Source organism: Capra hircus, chromosome 5, assembly GCF_001704415.2.
Source record: "Capra hircus breed San Clemente chromosome 5, ASM170441v1, whole genome shotgun sequence".
Lineage (NCBI taxonomy): Eukaryota > Metazoa > Chordata > Mammalia > Artiodactyla > Bovidae > Capra > Capra hircus.
Window position 1 is genome coordinate 118,225,981 of NC_030812.1, and position 13,733 is coordinate 118,239,713.

Sequence of the window (13,733 nt, forward strand, 5' to 3'; positions counted from 1 at the left end):
TACCATGCAAGGCTCCTCTGCTCATGGTAGGTTTTCAAGCAGGAAATACTTGAGTGGGTTGCCATTTCCTCCTCGAGGGGATCTTTCCAACCTGGGGATCAAACCCACATCTGCTGCAGTGGCAGGCAGGCTCTGTGCCACTGAGCTGCCAGGGGAGCCCAGATGGGGCCCTTTTCAGAAGTGAAAAGGGATGGAGTGCTGAAATGGGCCCCAGCAGGGGTGGATCTAGAGTCGTGCTCTGCAGAGTGAAAGGGGCAGAGCGTCACAGATCACATGACCCCATTCACAGCACATGTCCAGGACAGGGGAGCCCGTGGAGACAGAGCAGATTAGCTGTCGCCAGGGCCGCGGTCAGGCCGGTGGGTGTGGGGTTTCTTACGGGAAAGAAGTTTCTTCTAAAACTGCCTCTGGCAAGGGCTGCACAACCAGGTGCATAAACTGAAAACTATCGAGTTTTGCTTTTTTCGGCCACACCATGTGGCTTGTAGGACCTTACCTCCCCAGCCAGGGACGGAGCCCGGGCACAGCAGGGACGGCACCAAGTCCCAGGCACTGGGCGGCCAGGGAACGCCCTCGAATTGCACATTTCAAAGGAGCGAACTGTAGGGCATGTGAATTATATCCCAATAAAGCTGTCTTCCCTGATGGCTCAGATGGTTAAGCATCCACTTACAATACGGGAGACCCAGGTTCAATCCCTGGGTCGCGAAGATGCTCTGGAGAAGGCAATGGCACCCTCACGCCAGTACTCGTGCCTGGAGAATCCCATGGATGGAGGAGCGTGGTAGGCTACAGTCCTCGGGGTCCCAAGTAGTCGGACACAACTGAGCGACTCCACTTTCACTTTTTTCGCTTTCTTGCAAAGCTCTTAAAATACACTGAGTAATCACATAAATTAAAAAATTAAAAATCCTAACACCAGAGAGTAGATGATTTAGACTCACCTCTTCCTGCTCCCCCAACTAAATACAATTTTAAAAATTGGGAAAAGGGCTGCCCTGGTGATTCACTGGTAAAGAACCTGCCTGTCAGCGCAGCAAACAGGTTCAATCCCGGATCTGGGAAGACCCCACAGGCCGCTGAGCGGCTAAGTCCACGCGCCATGACTCCAGAGCCTGGGAACCAACACTACCGAAGCCCCCGCGCCCGAGCCTGCGCTCTGCAAGCGAAGCCGCCGCAATGAGAAGCGTGCACAGCACAGCGAGAGAGCGGCCCTGCTCGCCGCAACCAGAGGGAAGCCCAGCACAGCCAAAGTGAATAGACAGAAAGAGCACGTACTAAAAGAGAAAGAACCCACAGGAGAGGGAAACGATCAACAGATACCAATAGTGAAACGAATCAGGTGCTGAGAGACTGCAAAGCAGCTGCCGCAAAAATGCCTCTATAACCAATTACACACTATCCTGAAACAAGCAGAAAAATAGAAAATCTTCTTGCGTAGAAACAAGCTATTAAAAAGTCAAATGGAATCACAGAGCTGAAAAATACACCAAACTTTAAAACTCACTGAATGGGCTCAATAACAATGAATTGTGTTTTGACAGAAAGCCTATGAACTAGAGAACAGAATAGGAGAAATCATCCAGTCTCAGCAGCCAAAAGAAAACAGGCTGAAGGAAAACAAACAAAAAATACAAGTGAAAACACAACCGAAAACCTCCTGAAAGCAGGCAGAACTAATACACTGCCCATAAGGGAAGAGCAACCGGAATAACACTGGCTTTTATCAGAAACCGCAGAGGCCAGAAGGAAGCGCCACAGTTTTCAAATGCTGGAAGGAAAGGACTGTCGACCACGAACTGCATATCTAGCGAAAAACGCTTCGGGATGAAGCGGGGCTTCCCTGGTGGCTCAGCGGTGAAGACTCTGCCTGCCAACGCTGGAGACGCTGGTTCAGTCTCCCCTGCCGGAGACCCCGCTGGCCGAAGAGCACCTAGGCCCGCGGGCCACAGTCCTGGAGCCTGTGCGCTGGAGTCTCATCCACAGCTGCTGAGTCCTCGGGCCCTAGAGCCCTCGTGCGACAGTGAGAGCAGCCGCTGCAGTGAGAGGCCCGCACAGCGCGCCAGAGAGCAGCCCCTGCTCACAGCAACCAGAGCAAAGCCCCCGGGCAACGGAGACCCAGAGGATAAACAACGTTAGCCAGAGCCTCAGCTGGGGAAGAGGAAGAAAATTTAAACAAAAAAAAAACAGAATGAAGGAGAGGGACTTAGCTGGCTGTCCAGTGGTTAGGGCTTTGCACTTCACTGCCAGGGGCCTAGGTTTGATCCCTGGTCGGGGAGCTGGGACCCCCTTGCCACACAGCACAGCCAAAAAGAGAAGGGAGGGGAAACAGAGACACCCACAGACGAAGAAAACGGAAAGGACTTGTCACTAGCACAACTACCCCGAAAGAGTCAGTAAAGTTCTTCAAACAGAGATTGTACCAGAAGGCTTAAACCCTCAGAAAGGTAAGAAAAATCACAGAATGGGAAAAACAGAGGGAAAGGCAACGATTCTCGTCATGACCCTCTTATGTCGCGCTGAGGGGCCGAAGCAGCACCTGTCACACTGTCCGATGTGGGGCTAAACGCACGTCTAAGAAAGACCTGGGCACTTCTGGTTTTGAAATGGGGTTAGTGAAGGGACTGCAGACAGGCGATGGCCCCCCTCCAGGACTCTCGCCTGGAAGATCCCAGGGACAGAGGGGCCTGGGGGCTGCAGTCCCTGGGGTCTCGAAGAGTCGGACACGACTGAGCGACTTCACTTTCACTTTTCACTTTCCTGCACTGGAGAAGGAAATGGCAACCCACTCCAGTGTTCTTGCCTGGAGAATCCCAGGGACGGGGGAGCCTGGTGGGCTGCCGTCTATGGGGTTGCACAGAGTCGGACACAACTGAGCGACTGAACTGAACTGAACGCATTATCATGTTATCAGTTATTATATATTAAAATCACATAAAGTAGATTGCAGAGCAAAGAAAATGGCTAGAATCAAAGAGGACTGTCACATAGTGATAAAAGAATCAATGCAGTTGGAAGACATGATGACTGTAAGTATTCACACACCAAACAACAGAGTTAAAACCATGCCAAGTGGGGCTCCTCTGCTGGCCTGGTGGTTAAGACTTCGCTTCTAACGCAGGGGGTGTCGGTTCAATCCCTGGATGGACAACTAAGATACCATTTGCCACATGGTGTGGCCAAAAAAAATACATATATGCATATATGTGTGTGTATAGCAAAATATAATAGACTGAAAGAAGAATTAGACAAGTCTAAAATTATAGCTCTTACTTAGGGACTTCCACTGTCCCCCATTGATTCCACTGTCAGCAAATGATGGGACGTCTACACAGAGTCAACCAAGATTTAGAAGAAGGCAAAACCATCACCAAGCAACAGGACCTAAAGGGCATTTATAGAACTGTCCACCAAACAGCAGCAGAATGAACACCCTTTTCAAGCATCCATGGAACACTGACCAAGATAGACCACATCCTGGGTCATAGAACAAACGTCAAGAAATGTGAAAGGATTGAAATCCTATAGAATACGTTGTCCAATCATTCGTGCAGTCACTCAGCCGGGTCTGACTCTGCAACCCCATGGACTGTAGCCCACAGGCTCTTCTGTCCGTGAGATTTCCCAGGCAAGAACACTGGAGTGGGTTGCCATTCCCTTCTCCAGGGGATCTTCCCGGCCCAGGGATTGAACCTTTTCATTGGCAGGGGACTCGTTACCCCCGAGCAACCTGGAAAGCCCCTGTCCCGTCAGTAGAAAACCAAAGAGAACAAAGGCTGACCTCCTCCATGCGCGAGTAAATTCTCCAGCGGACTGTCTTCTGATTTCATTGGCAGCATTAGCGCTTCCTGATTTCCATGGCAGACTCCCTTTGGACTTGAACTTCGACCCTCCAGCCTCTCTGATCAGATCTTGGACCCACCAAGCCTCTGCAATCTCATGAGCCAACTGCTTAAAATAAACACACACGCACACACATTATTGGTTATTTCTCTGGAGAACCCTCATACAAAGCAGAAGGCAGAAAAGAAAGATGTTAATAATATTAGGGGGAAAACAGGGGTCCCGCTATGAGCCCCACATGCAGTAAAAGGATAATAAGCAAATATGAGCAACTCTGAACCTCCCCTGGTGGCTCAGTGCTGAAGAGTCCGCCTGCTATTGCAGTAGACGCGGGTTCAGTCCCCGGGTCGGGAAGGTCCCCCGGCGGAGGAGATGGCAGCCCACTCCAGTATTCTTGCCTGGAGAATCCCGTGGACAGAGGAGCCTGGTGGCTCCCGTCCGTAGCGTCGCAAAGAGTCCAAAGTGACTCAGAGGCTAAACAACAACATGAGCAACTCTACAGAGAAAATTTGACAGTTGAGATGAAATGAACTAATCTCTTAAAAAACACCAACTGCCACTATTCACTCAAAACAAAACAGATGACTTAAAGAGTCGTATAACTATTAGTGAAGTTGAATTCATAATTTAAAACTCAAACAAGGAGGAAGCTAGAATCGTCTAATACCAAAACCAAAGACAGTATCAAAAAAGGACACTACAGACCAAAGTCCTTCATGAATATAGACACAAAAACCCTCAACAAAGCATTAGTGAATAGAATTCAGCAATGTGTAAAAAAAAATTATACACCATGACCAAGTGGGATTTATTCCAAGGCTGCAAGGATGGTTCAACATCCAAAAGTAATGTGGTCCAACGTATTAGCAAGCTAGAGTAGAAAAATTACATATCAATCAATTCAGAAAAGGCAGTTTGACAAAATTCAGCATGCATACAACATGATAAAAAAACTCTCAGAAAAGCAGTGATAGAGGGGAGTGATCTCAATTATAACTAACATATTTCGTGGTGAGAGACTGGATGCCTTCTCCTAAGATCGGGAAGAAGGGAAGCACGCTCCCCTCACCGCCTTCACTCAGTCCCAGGCGGGCTGGGAGCATCACGCGGGGCAGTAACCCGAGGAGGGGCGTCTCCGGTGCTGCCGGGGTTAGAGCCCGCTTGCCGATGCAGGGGACACAGGTCCAACCCCCGGTCCAAGAAGACCCCACACGCCTGGGGGCAACCAATTCTTTAAAAATAAGATAGGAAAAGGGAAGAAATGCATTTAACTCCAAAATGAAGAAAAAAAACCACCTGCATTTTATTTGCATGTAACATGATTATCTACTAGAGAATCCCAAGGAATCTATCCATAAAATTCCTAGAAATAATAAGTGAGTTCAGGCAGGTCTCAGAATACAATATAAGCAATTTTTTAAAAAATCAATTGTATTTCTACATACTAGCAATGAACACAAAGACACTGGAATTAAAAACATAACACTACCTACAATGTTTCAGAATAAAGCTAAGATTCTGAAAATAACATAATGCTGATTTTAAAAATCACAGCTCTAAATAAACAGAGAGCCATACCACTTTCATGCTTATAAGACTAAAAATAGTGAAAATGCCAATTCTCTCCAAATGGATATACAAGATAACACATATCCTATCAAAATTCCAGCAAGGTTTTTTGTAGATACAGACAAGATTATCCTCAGATGTGTACAGAATGGCAAAGCACTGTAATAGCCAAAATGATTTTGAAAAGCAGAATAAAGTGGGGGCACTCATCAACGCAACTCTGACACTTGCACGTCCTGTGCCTATGGACAGCAGCCCCCCGGCTCCTCTGTCCATGGGGATTCTCCAGGCAAGGATACTGGAGGGGGTCGTCAGGCGCTCTTCTAAGGGATCTTCCCGACCCAGGGATCGAACAGAGGTCTCCCACACTGCAGGCGGATTCTTTACAGTCTGAGCCACCAGGGAAGCCAAGAATACTGGAGTGGGTAGCCTATCCCTTCTCCAGGGGATCTTCCCAACTCTGGAACCGAACCCAGGTCTCCTTCAAATGCACACAGACTCTTTCTCAGCTGAGCTACCAGGGAAGCTATGGTAATCAAGACTGCGGTACTGGCGGAGGGACAGACACACAGATCAACAGAACAAAAACCCAGAAACAGACCCACACAACTGTGTCCAAGTGATTTTTGACGAACGTGTAAAAGCATTTTGATGAAGGAGAGACAGCCGGCGCTTTCAGCCAGTTGTGCTGGAGCGATTGGATGTGCATGGGTTTCCAGGCGGGGCAGTGGTGAAGAGTCCGCCTGGCAGAGCAGGAGCTGCAGGCTGTGGGGCCCGTCCCTGGGTCGGGAAGATCCCCCGGAGGAGGCAGGGCAACCCACTCCAGTACTCTTGTGGGAAAATCCCATGGACAGAGGAGCCTGGCAGGCTACAGTCCATGGGATCGCAAAAGACAAGGACATGACTGAAGGACTAAACAAAGACAATTAGACACGCATGGGTCGGGGAGGGAAGTGGCGGGGAGGAAGAGGGGAAGGAAACCCAAGGATTTCACAATTTACACAAAACTCAAAATGGATCATGAGCTTTAACGTAAAGCTAGAAGCCATTTCGGAGAAATACAGCAGTAGACCTTTGGGGTCTAGGGCCAGGACGGAACTCTTAACTCGGCACCAGAGGCAAAAGACGCAAAAGAAAATATGGGTAAAGCAGATCCTGTTGAAATTTAAGGCTTGCTCTGTAGGAGGAAAAGCAAGCCGTCTATCTGACAAAGGACTAGTGTACAGAATATACAAAAACCCTAAAAACTCAGCAGTAAAAAAATAAGTCATCCAACTCTAAAAATCAGCAAGAGATATGAAGAGACATTTTAAGGAAAACATACACAGATGTCAATTAAGTACCAGTAGGGGCTTCCCTGGCGGCCTCCCAGTGGTTAGGAGTCCGAGCGTTCGCTGCAGCGGGCAAGGGTTCGATCCCTGGTCTGGGGACTGAGACCTCGCATCAGCCTCTAAAGCACAGTGAGATATCACCCCATCACAGCGACAGAGTGGAAAGTCATGGCCACAACTGGCGCCGGCAAGGATGTGGAGAGACGAGATCACTAATGCCTGCCAGCGAGAACGTGCAGAGGTAGGGCCTGGCAGCTTCCTCAGAATCCAAACATGCAGGCCCACGTGACCCAGAAGGCACCCTCTGGTTATTTACCCCGGAGAACTGAAGACTCCACTTCACACCAAAACACATATACACACAAACATCCCTAGGATCTTTATTTGGAATAGACCCAAACAGGAATCAACACAGATGTCCTTCAACTGGAGATGGCTGAGCCAACCGTGGTCCAGCCACACCACAGGCTGATGCTAGAACAAACAGTGGCCCATCCACACCAGGGAACACTCCCGAGCAGCATGAGGGATGGGCAGCGACGCTCAGGCCAGGCGGGTGAGTCTCCAGGGAAACAGCATGCCAACGCCATTTCAGTCTTGTCAGACTCTTTGCGACCCTACGGACTGTGTCCCACCAGGCTCTTCTGTCCGTGGAATTCCCCAGACAAGAATACAGGAGTGGGTTGCCATGCCCTCCTCCAGGGGATCTTCCAGACCCGGGGACTGAACCTGTGTCTCTACATCTCCTGCCTTGGCAGAGGGGTTCTTTATCACTAGAACCACTTCAGAAACCCCCTGCTGAGCAGAATAGCCAATCCCGAAAGGTTCCCGACCTCTCGATTACGTCTTTCTTGTTGCTCAGTCACTAAGTCGTGTCCAGTTCTTTGCAACCCCATGGCCTGCAGCACGCCAGGCTTCCTTGTCCTTCACCATCTCCCAGCATTTGCTCAGACTCACGTCCATTGAGTCGGTGATGCCATCCAACCATCTCGTCCTCTGTCATCCCCTTCTCCTCCCGTTTTCAATCTTTCCCAGCTTCAGGGTCTTTTCCAATCAGTCAGCTCTTCGCATCAGGTGGCCAAAGTATTGGAGCTTCAGCCTCAGCATTAGTCCTTCCAATGAATATTCAGGACTGATTTCCTTTAGGATGGACTGGTTGGAGCTCTTTACAGTCCAAAGGACTCTCAAGAGTCTTCAACACCACAGTTCAAAAGCATTAATTCTTTGGGGCTCAGCCTTCTTTTTGGTCCAACTCTCACATCCATACATGACTACTGGAAAAACCATGGCTTTGACTAGACGGAGCTTTGCTGGCAAAGTAATGTCTCTGTTTTTTAATATGCTGTCTAGGTTAATCAGAGCTTTCCTTCCAAGGAGCAAGCATCTTTTAATTTCATGGCTGCAGTCACCATCTGCAGTGATTTTGGAGCCCAAGGAAATAAAGTCAGTCACTGTTTCATTGTTTCCCCATCTATTTGCCATGAAGTGATGGGACCAGATGCCATGATCTTCGTTTTCTGAATGTTGAGTTTTAAGCCGCCTTTTTCACTCTCCTCTTTCACTTTCATCAAGAGGCTTTTTAGTTCCTCTTCACTTTCTGCCATAAGGGTGGTATCATCTGCATATCTGAGGTTATTGATATTTCTCCCGACAATCTTGATTCCAGCTTGTGTTTCTTCTAGCCCCACGTTTCTCATGATGTATGGCATCCCACTCCAGTACTCTTGCCTGGAAAATCCCATGGACGGAGGAGCCTGGTGGGCTGCAGTCCATGGGGTCGCTGCGAGTCAGACACGACTGAGCGACTTCACGTTCACTTTTCACTTTCACGCATTGGAGAAGGAAATGGCAACCCACTCCAGTGTTCTTGCCTGGAGAATCCCAGGGACAGGGGAGCCTGGTGGGCTGCCGTCTCTGGGGTCGCACAGAGTCGGACACGGCTGAAGCGACTTAGCAGCAGCACTCTGCATAGAAGTTAAATAAGCAGGGTGACAATATACAGCCTTGACGTACTCCTTTTCCAATTTGGAACCAGTCCATTGCTCCATATCTGGTTCTAACTGTTGCTTCTTGACCTGCATACAGGTTTCTCAGGAGGCAGGTGAGGTGGTCTGGTACTCCCATCTCTTGCAGAGTTATCCACAGTTTGTGGTGATCCACACAGTGAAAGGCTTTGGTGTAGTCAATGAAGCAAAAGTAGACGTTCTGGAACTCTCTCGCTTTTTCGATGATCCAGCGGATGTTGGCACTTTGATCTAAGGAACGCTAAAATGACAAGCTTTTGGAAGGGAGGACAGATCAGCAGTTGCCTTTCCGGGGTTTGGGGACAAGGTGGGGCAGTGTGGTTGTAAAAGGACAAAATAACAATCCTTGTTGGGACTCTTCAGCATCTTGTTGGAGATTTCTCAAACCAACCTGGCTGATAACACTGTATAGAATTTACCACAGACACACACACACACAGACACACACACACACAGACACACACATGCAAGTAAAGTAAAACTAGGGAAGCTGGAATGAGATCAGTGGCTGCACCAGCACCGCTGTCCTGGTTGGGATCTTCTAGTTTCTTTTCAGAAAATGTTGCTTACCACTGGGGGATCCTGGCTAAGGGGTCCAAGGGCGCCTCTGTATTATTTGTCAGAATTCCAAGTGAACCTCTAGTTATCTCAGTAACATTTTCATTAGAAAAAAAAAAAAAAAACCACCACTGCTAGGAATGTTTTCTGAAGAAGTGACCAAAAGGCAAACAGCACGAGAATCCCGTGCTCCTCAGGGAGCTCTTGACGAGCGGGGTCAGGATGGCCGGCATCCGCCCACACAGTGCTCAGCATTAACATGACCCTGAGCAGCCATCATCCGTGTGGAAGAAGCTATTCTGTTAAGTGAAAACAGTAGATTTGAGAAAAGTACATACAGTAAAAAAAATTTAATTAACAGCCTTGTATGTAACACCGGGCCAGATATGTGTCTAATTGTTTGCAAAGTTTTCCTTTAGAGGGGGTGTGGTCATACATAGCTCTCCACTTGTCTTTCCGTGTTGGCTGGACTGTTAATCGGGACGGCCCTCCTGTTAAGATCAGGCTTCTAGATGAAACACAGTTCGCCCAGTTACATTTTAAATCAGGTAAACAACACTTTTTTAGATCTGCTAAATCTAGAAATCCTAGTTACCCACATAAACCCCGAGTCACCTCTACCTTGGAAAATAAAACAGAGCCAGTCGTCTGGGGCCGGCACCTGAGCCCACCCGAACCGTCCGCAAAGTCAGGGCCTGCTCCCACCTGGGCATGCCCCCGGGCCCTCCGTCCCACACACTCCCACCAAAGACGCCTGCTGGGATCGCCGCAGCCTCTCCACCGGCCGTTCTGTGTCGGTCTCTCTTCCTTCCTGGCCCGTGTCCGCAGCCCCAGGGCCTTTGCCCCTGAGCACTCCGCGTGCCCGCCCCAGCCTGCCGTTGCTTTCTCCTGACTGCGGCACTTACTGCTGCTGTTTCCCGGCCCCCTCTCCACAAAAACGGTGAGTGCAGTTCCGATCCGCCGCACTCCAGTCTCACCGGGGTCACCACCGCCTGCGAGGCACCCCACCTGCAGCTGCTCTCCAAGTGCTTCCTGAGTCCTGCCTCTCTCTCCCCTAAAGCCCTCAGGCGCCTCCTGTAGAGGCCAGGGTCCCCTCCCTGACTCGCCCGCACCCCAAGTGGTCTTGCTAACACAGCCACCGCAGCCCTTCAAGCCCCCTCGTCTGCAGCCCAGGAAGCGGCCAAGCCCAGCAGCGGGCCCCAGGAGCCCCTGCGCCTCTGCGGCGCCCCCTTGCCCTCACCTTCTCAGGGGGCTGGGTGGTCCCACCCTTGGGTCCCCACCTGGGCAGGCCCCCATGGTCTTCTAAGCAGGAGTGCGGGGCTTGAGGGGCACCTGGCAGACGCAGCTCCCCGACCACCCCCAGCTCGTGGTGCCCCTCTGCCCCATCCAGGGGCGCTGGCACGCTGTCACTCCAGCCCCTCGCGATGCCGGCTCAGGATGGGACGGGCCTCAGGGTCAGTGTTCCTGGCACAACCGCCCTGTGCTCGGGCCTCTGGACCACTGACTTCTGGCCGCCGCTTCCCAGGCTGGCGGCACCACGACAGCAGCATGGCCTCCTGTGCAGAGTCAAGGGCCACCCACAGTCCCGGTGAGGTCCCGGGGGTTCAGGGCAGGCCCCGGAAGCTCCTCAGCCCCAAAGGAGGACGGCCTCGCCCGGCCCTGGGCCCCCTCCGCCCAGAGGCAAACCACGGGAAGCGGCCGACAGCAGGGCGTGAGTGACGATGAAAAACGCCAGGCATGGAGAAGTGGAAGCCGCAGAGGCGCTTCCTTTGGGGCCCACTCCCGGCCTCGCCCACCCCGGGAGGCCCGGGGGCCTGCGTGGGGGTGGCACCGGGACTTGCCCCCTCCCCCTGGCCTCCTGGGGCGTGGAGCCTGGAGGAGGGCAGGCGCAGGGCTGTGGGCAGGCGGGCAGGCAGGCTCCGGGCTGTGGGCAGCGGGCTCAGGTCTGCGGCCTTGACGGGCCTCCCTCCCGCCGGCAGCCCAGACCCAAGCCTGGGGTCTCACTCTACCCCCACCCCTCTTCCACCCCCTTTTTCGTCCCCCCAAAACCCTGGGGACATCACCCCCAGCGGAACCGGTGGCCACGGCGCGCCGGGGAAGCCCCACCCCAGGCTGTCCGTTGGCCCTTTGCCCTCCAGTGCCCCCACCCCTTCTCCCAACCTGCCAACGCGCCAGCTCCTGGGAGGCTGGGGCAGGCGCGGGGTGGGGAGGGCCAGGCCCCCCAGGTGAGGCGCTGGGGTCAGCGTGCAGGGTGACTCCAGGGTCCAGTTCTGAAGAGCCGTGTGGGGCCCCCAGGGTACCCGCTGATGGCTGCCGGGAGAGGGTGGTCCTCGGAGGGGTTCCCAAGCCCCTGCCCATCCGGGCCCAGAGCAAAACCTAAGACCTGGACAGACTCCCGAGCGCCTTCCTGCCCGGGCCGCTCTGTCCAGCAGCCCCAACCCACATCTAACATGGGGGGCCACCCGGAACTGCCTCCTGGGACCACCGCGAGGCTCCCAGACCTCGTGTGACCCCGCTCCACCCTGCCGGCTCTGTCCCCTCGGGGACGCCGCCTCCAGCTGTGGTCTTCCTCCCCAGAGGAGCAAGGATGCTACCATCTGCCTGGGGTGGGGGTGGCGCTTCCAGGACAATGGGGACAACACGGTGGAGGTCTGGCAGGTGCTTGGCACCCAAAGCTGCCTGCTGTAGCCAGATGGATGGCTGCCTTTCCCCCTGGGCCCACCTGGGGTCTTCTCACCTGAACTGCTGGCAGTTTTCCCCTCCTGCACACACACACTCACACACACACAGCATTCCTGCTGTCCCAAAGGGAAGGCAGGGACCTGTGCTGAGGACAACGGCGGGGGCCGTTCTCAAGGTCCCAGAGCCACAAAGACCCACACTTCAGCAAGGGGGAGCCGGGGACTCTGGGACTCAGCCGGAGACAGGCGGGTGTCTGCCCCAAACCCCTATGCAGACGGGGCTCCATGGCACAGCCACCCTGTCACTTCAGGCCTGGCCATCAGGACCCTTGGTGTGGTCACCACAGCAGGGTGCCCAGCGGCTTCCACACGTGACACCATCAGCCTCACGTCCTGAGCTGGGCTTAGAATCTGGCGTGCGGTGAACCCCTTCCAAGGGCCACAGTGCAGCCCGCGTGGACAGAGAGCCACGAGGGTGCTGCAGGTCAGTCAGTCCTCTGCCCTGGTGGCCTCAAAGCAGGTGGCTGGTCGCTCTTTACTCCACACATTGCCTAAGCGTGGACTGCACACAGCGCCCAGCATCGGGCAGGAGACAGAACCCTCCCTCTTTCCTGGGGCTTCAAGTCTATGCTCAGAACTCGGTTAAAACACAGGCGCTCGCGCTTCTGTTGCTTAAATTAAAACGAAAGTCCAGCATCTTGGGCTCACAGAAAGTGCTCATCCAGGCTTTGGTACTGCAGGAACATGAACAGCCTGCAGCTGCTGACAGGGTCACGAGGTGGCCTGACTCACTGAACGGTGCGGTCTATGCCGGTGTGTCTCAGGAGCGCGGTGCCCCGTTTCAGGCCCGCGGTGCCCCGTTTGGGCATTTAAGTTATGTTGTTATCAGTCCCTCAGTCGTGTCTCTCTGTGACCCCGTGGACTGTAGCACAGCAGGTTCTTCCGACCTCCGCTGTCTTGCAGAGTTTTCTCAGATTCATGTCCATGGGGTCAGTGAGATATGGAACGAAAGCCCTTCAAACCCTTCCTGGAAGAGGTCAGAGCAGGCACACCCAGCCAGTCTGCGGTGTGAGAAGTGGACGCGGACGAAGGAGGGAGGTGGAACTGGTGAGGCCCTTGGGGAAGGGTTGTCGCCACCTGCCAGGGGAAGCTTTTCTATCTGTTTCAGATCAGTGCCAGGCCGCAGTGGGGACGCAGTCAGCCCACCCACCAAGACGCAGGGAGCCACTGCTCTTCTCAGCGCTGGGCACTGTCCATCACCACACAGGGAGAGGAGGCCCTGCTCCCCTGGAGCGCTCCTCCTGCCCCGAGAGGCTGACCACAAACAGGTCAATGTCAGAGAAGACTGAGGCTGGGAGATGGGGCGGGGGGCTACTGCTCCGAAGGGAAAGGCCAGAAAGAGCCACGCCCCCTCTACAGATGACATCTGGGCAAAGATCCGCAGAGGTAAAGGGTGAGACAGGCAGACCCGTCCAGAAGAGCGTTCCAGTTCAGGAAGAGTCGGTGCAGAGGCCCTGAGGTGGGGCCCAGGAGGCCACTGTGTGGCTGGCGCGGAGTCAGTGAGCATGGACAGGGCAGGGCGGCAGGGGCTGGGCAGTGTGGGCACCACCACCAAGGTTTTAAGAACTCCAGCTTTGGCCACGAGACAGGAACCCCCGTGAGACAGTCAGTGGAGGAATGACAACACGTGGGACCAGGTATGAGGCTGCCGGTTCATCCAGGGCACA